This window comes from Saccostrea echinata, unplaced genomic scaffold (genome assembly GCF_033153115.1).
Source record: "Saccostrea echinata isolate AGI-Se365-2 ecotype Australia unplaced genomic scaffold, CSIRO_AGI_Sech_v1 ptg000042l, whole genome shotgun sequence".
In the NCBI taxonomy this organism is placed as follows: Eukaryota; Metazoa; Mollusca; class Bivalvia; order Ostreida; family Ostreidae; genus Saccostrea; species Saccostrea echinata.
The window spans coordinates 3,352,442-3,366,675 of record NW_026889791.1 but is presented as its reverse complement, the minus strand read 5'-3'; the positions used below and the strand labels follow the sequence as shown (position 1 = coordinate 3,366,675).

Below are 14,234 nucleotides of genomic sequence, written 5' to 3'. Positions count from 1 at the left end.
GTGCTAACCCCAGCACTACTGTATTCCTTTTCTCTTCAAAAACGTGTGTACATGTATGTGCTATCTCCAGCTCTGCTGAAATGTTTTCCATTTGGAGAACTTGTGTATCTGCTAATCCCAGCTCTGTTGACTTATTTTCCTTTGCGAGAACATGTGTATCTGCTGATTTAAGCTCTGCTGCCTTCTTTCCCTCTTTCAGGACTTGTGCCACTGCTAATCCAAGCTCTGTTGACGTATTTTGATTTGAGAGAACTTGTGTATCTGCTATCCCCAGCTCTGTTGTCTTCTTTCCCTCTGGGATAACCTGTGTATCTGCTATCCCCAGCTCTGTTGCCTTCTTTCCCTCTGGGATAACCTGTGTATCTGCTAATTCAAGCTCAGTTAGCTTCTCTTCCTCTTTGAGAACTAGTGTATTTGCTAATCCAAGCTCTGTTGCCTTCTTTCCCTGTGGAATAACTTGTGTATCTGCTAATCTAAGCTCTGTTGACGTATTTTGCTCTGGAAGAACTTGCGTATCTGCTATACCCAGCTCTGTTGCTTTCTTTCCCTGTGGAATAACTTGTGTATCTGCTAATCCAAGCTCTGTTGACGTATTTCGCTCTGGAAGAACTTGCGTATCTGCTATCCCCAGCTCTGTTGCCTTCTTTCCCTGTGGAATAACTTGTGTATCTGCTAATCCAAGCTCTGTTGACGTATTTTGCTCTGGAAGAACTTGCGTATCTGCTATACCCAGCTCTGTTGCTTTCTTTCCCTGTGGAATAACTTGTGTATCTGCTAATCCAAGCTCTGTTGACTTCTTTTCCTTAGGAGGAACTTGTGTATCTGATATCCCCAGCTTTTCTGACTTCTTTTTCTTTTTGAGAGCTTGTTCATGTTGTTTACATGTAACTGCTAATCCAAGCTCTGCTGACTTATTTTCCTCTGAGACTTGTGTATGTGCTATTACCAGATCCTCTAATTTCATCCTTTCTGGTGAAGACTGTTTCTCTGTTAACCTGGATTTTATATTTTGTTGACCCTCTTTTGGAAGGTCTTTCTTGTAATATTTTTTCTCATTCTTTCTTTGTTCTGTTGATGTTGGTTTGACAGCCTGAAAATATGTGTATAAATGTATTTTTATCCTCCTGTTTTACTGAATGCAATAAAATGTCAGACTTTTAATTAAGTTAATTTTGGTCACAGATGTGATTTATACAAGCTTAAGAAATTCAAGAGGAAAAGAAAATGTTCTTGATAAATAAGCATGTATAGCTCTTATGCATATAACCGTATGTAAGAATGAACACTTTAAAATACCTCTTGTTTTATTTTCCGAGAATAGTTTCTTCTTTTTGCTGAAGTGTTTGTCAGCTTCTTTGCTTCATATCTTTTTTTGACTAAAATATTAAATAGGTTTTTGTACTGCCTTAAGTTACATCCGGGTCTTTAATGGAGCACAGCATGAAATCAATGTTGTAAAACAATTTTGCAATGGTGATTTGTTTATTATATTTTCAAATCTATAAATAATAATTCAATCTATCATAAAGAACATTAAAAATTAAAATTATAAGGGGAAAAAAGTTTGGTTTTATAAATATATTTTTTATCAACATCATTACAAGTATTATCTTCAATCAGATTTTTTTTAAATCCAAGTATTGTTCGATCACTCGGAATTATAAATAATTCACAGAAATTGAATAGTCTGAAGGAACGGAAACTGAAATTTGGATAATGTAACACAAAATTGAGTTACTACCTTAAGTTGTCTTTCTGTTCTCTTCTACGAGTCTGCTCAAGTCTATTTCTCTTCATGCTAGTTCTCTGACCCACAGCATTTGCTATCTGGAAATAAGAAAAGGCCAAAATTGTTATGGGCGAATAGTGCTATATTTCCGACTTTTTAAACAAAGTTTTCACATTTTCATGATCTGCTTAGTTAAGACAGATGTAACGATTTTTAATTTTAGCCAGATGATAATAATACAAACTATCAGAAATACACGTATTTGATTTAAATTCCAAATATAAATATACAGCCCCCTTTCTTGGATAAAATAGCGTAAAACAATAACTGTGAATTGTCATTTATTGAAAATGACAATAAGTATTAACAATACAATAAATGGAGAGATCACAAAAACCTATCTTAATCTATAAATGATTTTATCAGAAATATATATATACAAACATTAAAATTCCTGTCACCACAGAATAAATTTCAATGGATTGAAATACCTTGGTTTTTTTCTCCTCTTCTTCAACTCTCTCGGCCCAGGAATAATCAAACTTTAAAATCTGAAGCTTTGTTCTCTGAAAGTAAAGAATAAATACATCTACATGGGAAACGGATAAGCCAGTAAAATGTGTGACATATGTCCAGTACATACTGATATATAATTGTGTTCAGGGTGTTATTAATTTCAAAATTGAGTTTAATTTAAAGATGCAACTCAAACAGCACTTACCCAATCTCTAACCGGTTCATCTCCAAAATCGAGAACTGTTTCTTCTCTGCGAAGAGAAAGACATGTTAATGTTATTGGTAATCTCAGTGTTACATAAAAGAAAGATTGAAATATGACAAAACTATATGATGTGTTGATATAAGATTTGTATTTATCCTTGGGTAAGTGACAATCATACCTGATGTTGTCATTGTTTTTGTTTTTTGTCTGTTCTCCTGTTGTCTCTTTATTTAGCACTCTTTCCATTTCTTCTTGCTGCTTTTGTGCCTAAAATATCAGAGTTAATATGACTACGTGCACATTAGCAGCAAATATAACTATTTCCTATTTTTTTAAAGAACGCTAATTATAAACTTTGTTTAATAATTATCTTACAAGTATGCCGATATGGAAATCAATTGAATTTCAAATTAAAAATTTGATAGTTTTTTTTCTCATATAAGCATACATTTTGTTACTAAACGTCTATGCATTTTACTCCCTATATTTACCTCCATAAGTCTCTCATGCTCTTCAACGGCATCAGCCCAACTGTAACTAAATTTCAAGATCTTCAGCTTTGAGTCCTGAAAACAATCGTTTAGTGGATAAGCAAAACGTATAATTATAATTTCAAAACGTGGAGGAGTGATTGAATGCGTACAAAAACATGACATATTCTAAAATGCCTTAACCCCCCCCCCCCCCCCCCTCAATTTTGCGAAATAAATGCTTGCAGAAATGTTAGTTTAATCCGAAAAATCATAACAGGCAGATGTTGATGTCTTTAGCTTTTCATGTTAATTATATAAGCATACGATACCATTTTCAAATCTTAAGTTTACAAAAAGAATAGTAAGTCACTTTAGTTACTATTTATGTATGAATGCTAAACTTACAACATCTGTGACAGCATCCTCTCCAAACTCTAAAATCTCATTCATATCGATGTCCATGTTTGCTTGCTATACAAAGAAGAAACAATTATTTTTATCAGAAATATACATGATATAGATAGTATTGAAATATATCATCTTAAAAGAATTGTGACAAGAAGATTTATTGCTAAGCTCTGGGCTAAAATTACCTTCTAAGCTCAACACTGTTTTGTTTTGTTGTGGTGATGATTGTTACGTCACACTGTTTGTGACGTTTGATCTCGTGATAATATAATTATGACGTCAGAATTAGAGGAAAACTTCACAAGGAATATTCATTTTTTGCTTTTATTTTGCCTTTTCACGACACTGTTACTTTTTTTTTGGGATAGGGGATGAAATTTTTCAAGAATTTGAAATTTGTCTCCTAGATGCATTTCTGTCAGACTGAAATTTCTGGATTTTTTATGAATTCAAGTTTTATATTTCTAATGTTGCATTAATATTAATTAAATCCTTGATGTAACAACTAATATAATAATGAAAAATACAAGGTTTATTATTAAAGCACCCCTTTTTGTGTGTTGATATTTCGTATATAACGTACTAAATGGATAGCGGCAAATTCTGAGATTTTTTTTTTTATATATAAAAATGATGCTTATGCATACCCCAGGAGAACAACTTTAGATTTAAAATTGTTTCTTCAAGACTTAAAAAAATTTCAAAGTGTCGAATGAGGGATAATTATCTACGTAATTACTGGTGTCGATTTAAAACAAGGAACTCTTACATTTGACAACAAAAACAACAAAGAGCTAAAAGATACAGAGAGAAAAAAATTATACTCACTATCTTCGATCCCTTTGTTAGGTTGTGAAGTAAATAAAATTGTGACGTCAGAGATAATAAGCACCCTCAAACGTCACAATTAACCAATGCGAAAATGTTGGTCCTACATTTACATGTACCTCAGAGTATACAAAATTAAAAAAGAGGAGTGAATTAACACTAAAAATCCTTTTCTATTCACTTCAATGTTGAATTATATTTTGCCTTGTTTTGATAAAATTGAGGTTATATTTTCGAATTGTCCTCGTCTTCATTAAAAAATAATTATCTTGGCCATGAGAACTAGTGAAGATGTATTTTCTGATTCATGACTGTTCTAAAGATAATATCTTTCTGTTCTTAAAATCCATACATACAATGCCCCCTTTCTTCATTTTCCCCCCAAGTTAATGATCGATTCGTGGAGGAGGGTTACTTAAAAGAATGGTTAATTATAATTTTTAATTACAAAAAATTAATTTTCTTGCCAGTGAGAAAATGTTCAACATTTTAAAACTTAAATTTTACAGGAATGAAAGTTAATGAATCCAAATTTATCATTAAGTTTGAAAGCTTTTTATAAAATTTCCTTTCTGAAATGATCTCTAAAAGTTAGTAAACAGGTGCTTTCCTCGATCCTGTCTGGTTTCCACGACTTCTCCAAGCTGATCTTCCGAGATTGATTTTAACTAAAGTTATGAGATATCTCCTCTATTTGATACCTCCTTTCCGCGATTTCTAAATGGCCACGAGTAGTGCTAAATGGCATCAAACGATTGCAGATATATAATTAACATGTATTTGCCTGTAATTCTTCAAAGGAATTTGGTCAGTAATGCTCGATGATAGGTTTCTGAAGTCATGAAAATTATAATTATTAATGCTGAAAAAGGAATCTGTGGTATAATACTGAGTATACGATGGATACATCTACAGAAAAAGTCAATGTTTTACGAGTAACTAATGGCGATTTTCCTTATCTTAGCAAATGATAAGAAGTATGCAAAGCCAGAATTTCAACTGATGCAAAAGGAGTTGCTGTGGTAAGATTTTTACCTGGTTAACGGAAAAGGTACATGTTAAAATGGATCGCAGAAAAAAAAAAATAGAATCGTAAAATAGCAGAATGATTAGTCGCGGAAAAGCAGTATTCTTTTTCTCTCGGGAAAGCAGTGGCGGATATCGGAAAAGTGACAATGTAAAAAGAAAGTATAAAAGCACGTAGTAAAAATTCGACAATTACTTTATAAATATCTAGAAATAATAAACTTAATCTTCTTTCTCCAAAGTTTAATTCCCATCTACATCTGCGTTCGAGAGAAGACAAAGCTTTTGAACAGCTATCGGCAAAGTATTCAAAATTTACTGAAATTGAGAAAAAAAAAATGAAACGAAAAATGAATCAAGTGAATTCATTCCGTTTTTTATGGGATTGCAAATCCTATAATTTTATCACGTGAAACAGTCCCCCCCCCTCTCTCTCTTTTGGGAGAAGGGGGGGGGGGGGTCAATCTGATAAAAATTGAAAGTGACATGGAAATCAGGCCCCCGAAATTATTTACATTTTAATATGAAACTCACATATAAGTCAGTGTAGTTCGTCTTTGAGTATGGATATTTGGAATGCTTCGGAAACTACATAAAGATTATGGCAATCGAAGATGAACCACCTGGAAAGTCACGAGTAGGTCTATCGCTATGAATGCTGGATAAGGAATCTTCTTGAACCTTTTCGGTTAATACTACGGCTTACACCACAGCTACGCTCCGAACACCTCCTTCAGCCGTTGTACAGAATTCTTGTAGGTTTTGAATGGTGAATATTAAAAGCTAAAATCATAATTAATTAATTTAATATCAATGAAGATGATGTTTTATCAATTATTTTAGAACGATCATCCCTTAATCAAAACAATTTATTTTCTCGGTTATTTACTAAAAGGAAAAAGAAACGCAGATAACGTTTGAAGTAAATTACTGCTATTTTTTCGAAGGTATTCTCCAGTATTGTTATCCAACATTTAAACTCATCTTTAATCAAAAAGTTACCAAAATCTCATTTGATTTTGACCGATAATTCATGAAGTTAACGAAATTCATATGAAGGTACCCCCAAAAGTGAAAATAAAAATTCTCAATATCTCCCACATCTCTAACAGCGTATATTCTCCTCTGCAAGGAGTTCATAAGTGCATTTATCGTTCTCAAAGGGATATTAACAGGCCCGTAGGAAGCAATTTCAGATGGGGGGGGGGGGGCACAGCCATACACTTTCAGTTGAGGGGGAACTATCAACTACTAAAAATTCCTGGACAAGCAAAAAAAAGGTGATCAGAGGTTTTAATTGCTATGTTTTCTATAGTACTATATATATCGGCAAAATTATGGGGGGGGGGACGCCCCCCCCCCCCCGGTTCTTACGGCCATGATTTATTTACCCTTTCGATAGGACAGTCCCTTAGTTAGACGAGAGAAGCTAGGGCATTCCGAGCTTCAAACTCTATACCGTTTAGTTAGTCTACAGATTTTCGATTGGAGAAAGAGATGGAATATAAGGAAGCCAGTTGATTTGGTAAATGCGAATGTTTGCAAGAAAGTCTTTAGAAACTGGCTACATTTTCTCGGGGGGGGGGGGGTGAACATGATGAAAAGTTAGGCATATCACGTATACATGCGCGAGTGAGAGTAACACCGACGTAAAATTGACAAGCTGACGAACCAAAATAAAGCAGTCTTTTTTTTCAGTTTCAGTGAATTTAACGATTATGATTGCCTACTGTATTAATATCGGTTTCAGTGGTAATGCCAAGCGGCCAACGGTTTGAAAATAAAAATGTGACAAGGAAAAAAAAAAGAATGACCAAAAGTGGGGGGGGGGGATTCCCAAAATTATCTGACAAGCAAAAAAAAAAAAACAAAAAAAAAAAAAAAAAAAAAAAAAACCAGTCTAAATCCTGGAATTTGCCAGTGCTCGACCGTACAACATCAAAAAGTCGGGGATGGGGAACCAGCATCTAAAGGAAAATTTACTGTAGCAAAATACTGTACTCAGAAAAAAAAGGGGGGGGGGCTTTTCTTCAATTAGGCAACTGACCCAATTGAACTTCCGTCGAAGTTGTTACTTTTAATCGATTGTCCCCTTAAAGTCGAAAAATACGTGTATACCGAAAAAGAAACGCAGGGTAACATAAATATGCGCAATATTTTTGACTGCGTGTCCGAAAATTATGAAAACTGGTCAGAGGTATATCTTGATAACTGTATACTACTGTTTATTACGGTGTTCAAAATTACTCAACCGTGAAATGTATGACGTCACGTAGGAAAAGTTGAAAAAGCCAAAAAAACACGTATATATTGATGATGACAAGTTTGTTAACTCATTTTGTAGTACCACTAGATGCACTGGAGGTATACACATCGCATGCATCGTTTCTTCCATATTTACAGTCAATATGAATTTATTGCAATCATGGTAAGTTACTAAAGCTAATATGACTAAAAACCATTTTCAATCATCTTTTTTCACCTTTTACAAATTTTCTATCTTGTAGGCCAGACGTTGGTGTATGTGGGAGCGTAGCGGGCGCGAAAATTAGAGAAAAGGACAAACCAGTTTCGAATTTAAGAAAAAAATTGTCAGGTTTTCAACAATTTCTCTCTGTATTTTTTTTTTTTTTTGGAAATATTGCAAATTTATTAAATTTTAAGGCAACATTATTCTTAATCTTTGAGACAAATAAAAAAATTCTACATAAGAAAGCAAAGTTTTAAATAAATTCAAGTTGGCTTTATGGTATTGTGTGAAATATTCAAATTACAGTTTTCCTCATGTTTAAAGTACTTTAAACTAAAGAATACAAGCAAGGACATATTGTTTCACATTTATCAGTCAATATTTTGCTAATTATCTTTTTTAAGAATTAAGAGACGTAAAGGAAAGATATTTTTTTTTTACCACGGCCTTACGTTTCCATCTGTTACAGTCAAAACTAGGGATGTCAATTTTGTCAATAATTCATATTCGAATATTCAATGAAAGTATTCGAATATATTTGAATATTCGATAAGATGAATAAAATCTGGTTTACTTTTAATTGCACATCATCCTACTCTCATGGCAGGTATTGCATCGGTATTTCGAGGTAAAATATGATGTAGACTTCTGTAGATATACTATAAGGAATTCTACATTTGATATTTATCAATGTTTCAAATAAATAATTAATTGATTTAAGTGTATACAACCAAAATATAATTTTAACAAGTGATATAGATATCAAATTGCTCAAATTGACGTACCAGTCGTCTAACCAGGGACAAGATTGTCGTTTACTCCTCAGATTTAAATAGACATGATGAATTACAATTATCTGCTAAATAGGAGATATAATATAATCTTTGATACAATGTTTTGAAAATATAAAAAAAACAACACTTCCATAGACAATTTTCATATTAAACACGAGATAATCAAGTAATTGATGCATTATTCTGAAATTAACCCCTTTACAATATTATAAGCTGATTCTATCAAAGATGTAAATCAATGATCAAAAAAATTTATTTTCATAAGTACACTCTTCACGTCTCTTAGACATTCAAGAAGGGTTTCATTTCATTGTCCTCAATTCTAGATCCGATTATATTAAATTATTGAAAATATTATCGTATTAAACATTAATAATTTTTGTTTATTTCTTTTATACCTTACTCAAATTGAAATAATTTAGAAGATCTATGAGATAAAGAAGTAGGGATCGCTAGTAAATAAAACGGGGATAATTCTAGCACTGTTCTAATTAAAATTTATTACTTTTTTGTGAAATCTGAAAACACCGAATATTCGAATCTTAAATTCATATTCGAATATCAATTCATCGAATGAATATTCGAATATTCGTTGACGTCCCTAGTCAAAACATTTGATAAGAGACAATAGGACACGGACGTCTAAGAAAACATTAGGTTGAAATTCTAGTTTGAATTTCATTTTCAACCCATTTTAGCTACTTTCATTAGCAAATTGTATACTTATGACTAGAAAGACAAATGAGTTCAATTCAAATGCATTTACATGCAGTTGAAATTAATGTAAATCATAATTTTCTTTCCAATATTTTTTAAAGATGTGCAAAGATACGATAGAATAAGATATAAATATATTCTTTCAAGTGACGGTCATTTAATTCCGGGGGGGGGGGGGGGGGGCAAATTTTATCGAGTCAGATTATATACATGTATCTTCATTTCTTCACATGTCAGAATATATTTATTTCTAATATGGCAAGAGATATTTTTTCACCGAAAGGATGACTGCACTTAACGCCTGTTTTGGGGTCTTTTTCGGTTGCTTCTGTTGCTTTTATATCTAAACCTTGCTTCACTTTTGTATGTTTATGAAAGAATGCTGTCAATTTGTAACCAAATTTATATCTTAAAATGATTTTAGACTGTAATACAATAAAATGATTCAATGTTTTTTGTCCTAACTGCTTTCCAAAAATAGTGAATTTACACTTACATGCCCTTTATTGAATATTAGATATGCATGAGAGATGGAGCTAACATTGTAAGAATGGGTCTAAAATTAGACTTGATAAATAACAATAACATGTTTGGAAAAAAGAACGTGATCTCTCTTTCCAATCTCCCTCTCCATTTTCTATGGCACAAATACACTTCTGACAAAGGTTTCAAAACGAAATTAATAATATGAGCACGTCAATGTAATTAAAGCAGGTTTATATCAATGCCAGATGACTTAACGTGTTCGAACACAATGTCCTAGTTAGCACAAAACATGCTACCTTACAAGTCACGTGACGGAATTTAGTATTCACAAAGTTACCTGAGGTAAGAAATCACGTGGTGAATTATAATATTCAACATGTCACAATCCTTCAGTTGGTTACAACACAGAGAGCGAATGTAAGAAGAAGAAGATTTTTCTCTTTTTAACCATGAGCGCATGTTTGTCTATTAATCTCCTTTTGACACATTATTATTTATGCAAATATACAACTACTGTTAAACGTAGAACAATAGACAAACATGCGCTGACTATGTATATAGTCAGTAAAAAAGTGGGCGTCCTCATTATCGAACGGAGATTCAAGAAATTGTGATGACCCCTGCCTTTGAAAACAGATTCGAACTTCGTAAATACTCACTTTTATTAAACGTAATTACATAAAGTTGTAGACCGGATGTTGACCATTCTTGCAATGAAAAGAAAAATGTTTGTTTTGAAAGTTTATTTTGTAGCAAATTTCGCATGTCCTTAAAAACAGTCATCCTTTATTGATAAATAAATACGGGGAGGCGTTTGAAGAAATTCAAAAGCTTATATTTACTCCCAAGTTCTTCCCAACCCCCAAACAGGTCCCCGTTTTAATTTTTTTTAAAAACATTTGACAGAAAATTCTGTTTTATATGAATTTCAAACTATATATTCCTAAATTGAAATTATTAATCTTCTTGATCAAGTAGTAATACTGTGCTTCTGAGCGTAGCTGAGGTGGATTTAAAATTGATCTCAAACTAAAATTCCAGTCAAATGTTTTTTTTCAAGATGGTCGTGTCGCAGAATTATACCCCCTCCCCCCCCCCAAAAAAAATGTTATTGTCTATCATAAAATCTTTTGACTGTATACAATGGAAATGACGGAAGCTACTACTAATTTTAATCTTGCCAGTTAATTTTCCGCGGTCGTAGCTGTTTTTGTCATTTTTAACGCGATAGAAGGCATGGGGTGGACAAATACTTTATGAAAGGGCCGGGAGCCACGAAAGGAGTGAACATTACAAAGCTTACAGTTGGTGAGTGTATATTTTATTATCTCGTACGTGTAGTGGATACTACGACGGATATGCTTTATCAATAGCACTTCCGTTTTAACACAATCAATATGTAAATTTATCGAAACTGATATTTGTAAAAGTTCTGCATTATCAAATGAATGCTAATGAGCAACATATTCGTTAATTACAAGAAAAGACTCTTCATACCTCAAAGAAATGTCAAAATTTATCGCTGTATCGAACTGTGATTAAATGATTATTTACGAGTACGGCATTTGTAGTAAGCAGCAACACGAGGTCAGTCAAAGTCCGTTCTCTGCACATGTCATATTTGGTTGTGATTAGATATTCCTAGTACAAGGAAGAGACTCTTTTAAAGATTTTGATTTATTACAATGTTTGATTAACACAATAAAGCACTAGATTTTCTTGAACATCTAAAATGAAACTCTAGCACTTTGTTGTGTGGATCAAATGTATTGTAAAATGTATTTTTTTTAAGCCATCACTTGCATACCGCACCCATGTACTAGTACTCAGGAGTGTTGCTTTGCTAGTTTTTATGTAAATTTTCTTATAATATTTTTATCCAGTCAATTCATGTAAAACAGGCTTTGACTGACTACGTGTTGGTTGTTTTCTACCGTAGTAAACAATCATTCAACGTGTTCGATGCGATTGGTCAATACTCTCGGTGGTGTTTAGAGGTCCTGTGTTTTATATGTAAGATGTGTACATTTTTTAAAATCAACCAGTCAATCAATGAGTAATATGGTAATCAACGTGTGAAAGTTTAGCACACTTGATCAAGCAAACTGACACGCTGTTATTGGAATGATACCCATGGTATTTGCTCGCTTCAATCGAACGCCATATTTTTTCTCAGTCTACCTACCGGCGATTTACCTGGGTTCGTCTCACATGACTGCTTTGTGTCAAAATATTCAAATACAAAACTACTTATCTTTTCATCTATTTTCTCAGTACAGTCTTTCTTCCAGTGTCCCTTCTTATGACACCTGTAGCACTGACCCGATCTCCATACATCGGCCGTTGTAGAGGATGAAGTATTTCCTTCTGCAGCACTGATAAAAGGGTAGGGCCTCCATTTCTCCCGTATATATCGACGTTTGATAAGTTCTTCCGTGACTTTTCTCTCCGCCCTCGTTTGCGCTTTGGAAATTCTTTTTTCATCATCCGAGTCTGAAGCTATGGGGTTCTTTGCATATTCACCTACAGCTCTCTAACCAGCCGATGACGAATCTGCCAGCTTATAAAGTTTTTATTTCTGCTTAATTAAATCATAACCTTCTGTTATCTTGTGTCTCACTCCTTGAATGCGGTCTCTCCGACTTCTTCATTTGCCTCCTTCAACTTTGCCCTTACTTTCATGTTGTGTTTGTATTGTTTTTCATTACCGCGTTTTTAGCTCATCTGAGCAGAAAGCTCAAGTGAGCTTTTCTGATCACATTTTGTCTGTAATTCGTCTGTCCGTCCATCCGTCTGTAAACTTTTCACATTTTCGACTTCTTTTCCAGATCCACTGGGCCATTTTCAACCAAACTTGCCACAAAGCATCCTTGGGTGAAGGGATTTCAACAAAACTTGCCAAAAAGCATACTTTGGTAAAGAAGATTCAAGTTGTTCAAATGAAGGGCCACGCCATCATTCAAGTGGAGATAATTCAGAAATAGTGAAGATTTGGTGGCATGATTTAAAAATCTTCTTCTCAAGAAGATTTGGGCCAAAAAAGATGAAATTTATAGGAAACCTTCTTTACATTGTGTAAATTTATGGCTATTCAAATGATGACCCCTGGAGATAGGGTGGAGCCACAATGGGGGATCAAAGTTTTACATAGGAAATTATAGGAAAAAATCTTCTTCTCAAGAACAGAAAAGCCATGTTTAGTCATATTGATATGGAAACATCCTTAGGTAGTGTAAATTCAAGTTTGTTCAAAAGATGACCCGAAATTTTTAAATTTTTTAACAAGGGAATATATTGAAAAAAAAATCTTTGAAAACCTTCTGCTCAAGAACAGCGAAGCCTTTGTTATATTGATATAGAAGCATCCTCAGGTAGTATAAAATTCAATCCCCCCTGTAATCTTTTCAAAACTGAACTGATTTGTTCTTTTTCCTAGCCAATGTGCTCTGGTGAGCGATGTGGCCCATGGGCCTTCTGTTTGAATTTGTAATTATCTGCACAAACTTGCTCAAAATTAGCTTCTTGCCGCTTGGCGAAACTTTTTGATTTTCGTTAATACTTCTCTGTACTGTCGACAGTTAACTGTGCAAAAAAGTGGAAAACTGGCTCAAAATCATCTCATTGTTTGCCTGTGAAGTGACATGTTTATTTGCTGTTGAACGTAAGTCGGCGTCCATAATTCGATGTTGCTCGCGTTTAAGTCGGCGACTAGAAGTGACCAACCTTTAAAACGAGTTCTCTACTACACATCAAAATCAACTTCTGTTGGTCACTCCCTGACCCATCCACACTACATGTATATAGACATCTTGTCATTAAACAACAGGGTGAATTTTAAAAAAATGACCAAAACGCATACTTATTAACCCACATAAAAATAGATTTCTTTGTCTCAGCATATGTCTTTAGATAGTGTCTAAATACCTGCCAAATATCTCGTTGATATCTCAATTCACAAAAAAAGTTATGACCAAAAATGATGCTATTTTCAGGAGTACCAACACCTTTTTGTGACATTTTGAAATTTCAATATTTTTTGGAGATCTGTGAAATAAATAATAATGCTATATGTTGAAAAAAAAATTCCTGATAATATTTAAAGTATTGAGCTTTAAATGTGGACTGTAGTAACTTTTGTTTAATCGAGTTTTGGTCATGGCTGATGTTTTAAAAAATTATACCATGTCAGGAGTTCAACAGAAAAAATGTAGTGTTGCCAAAAACATCAATTGTAAAATTTTAAAAGAAAATGAAGACAAAAAAGAATTTTCGAAGTGTAAAACAATAGCTGATATACATTTTAAAACTTAAAAATGTTATATAAATCGCAAGCAGCATTAATGAGAGTCAAGTATATGTACATACCCAATAATGTCAGGAGTGCAACATTTGATGTTTTGCTCCCAAGCATGAAAAAACTATTATCATTATATGATTTTCTGATTTTTTTTTTAAAATAAAGACACAAAGAACATTTTTTCCAAAAAGATTTATCAATTACAGGATCTGTCTGTGCTTCAGATCTATATTTCTATGGGCAGGAGTGCAACACATTTTTTTTAAAGATTCAAGTTGTGTGACG

The 14,234-nt window shown here is 33.4% G+C and overlaps 1 pseudogene; it reads right to left on the bottom strand.

The window, feature by feature from the left end:
- Positions 1–11,801: 11,801 nt before the first annotated feature.
- LOC133201033 (uncharacterized) lies at positions 11,802–13,224 on the bottom strand (annotated as a pseudogene).
- Between the last annotated feature and the right edge of the window lie 1,010 nt (positions 13,225–14,234).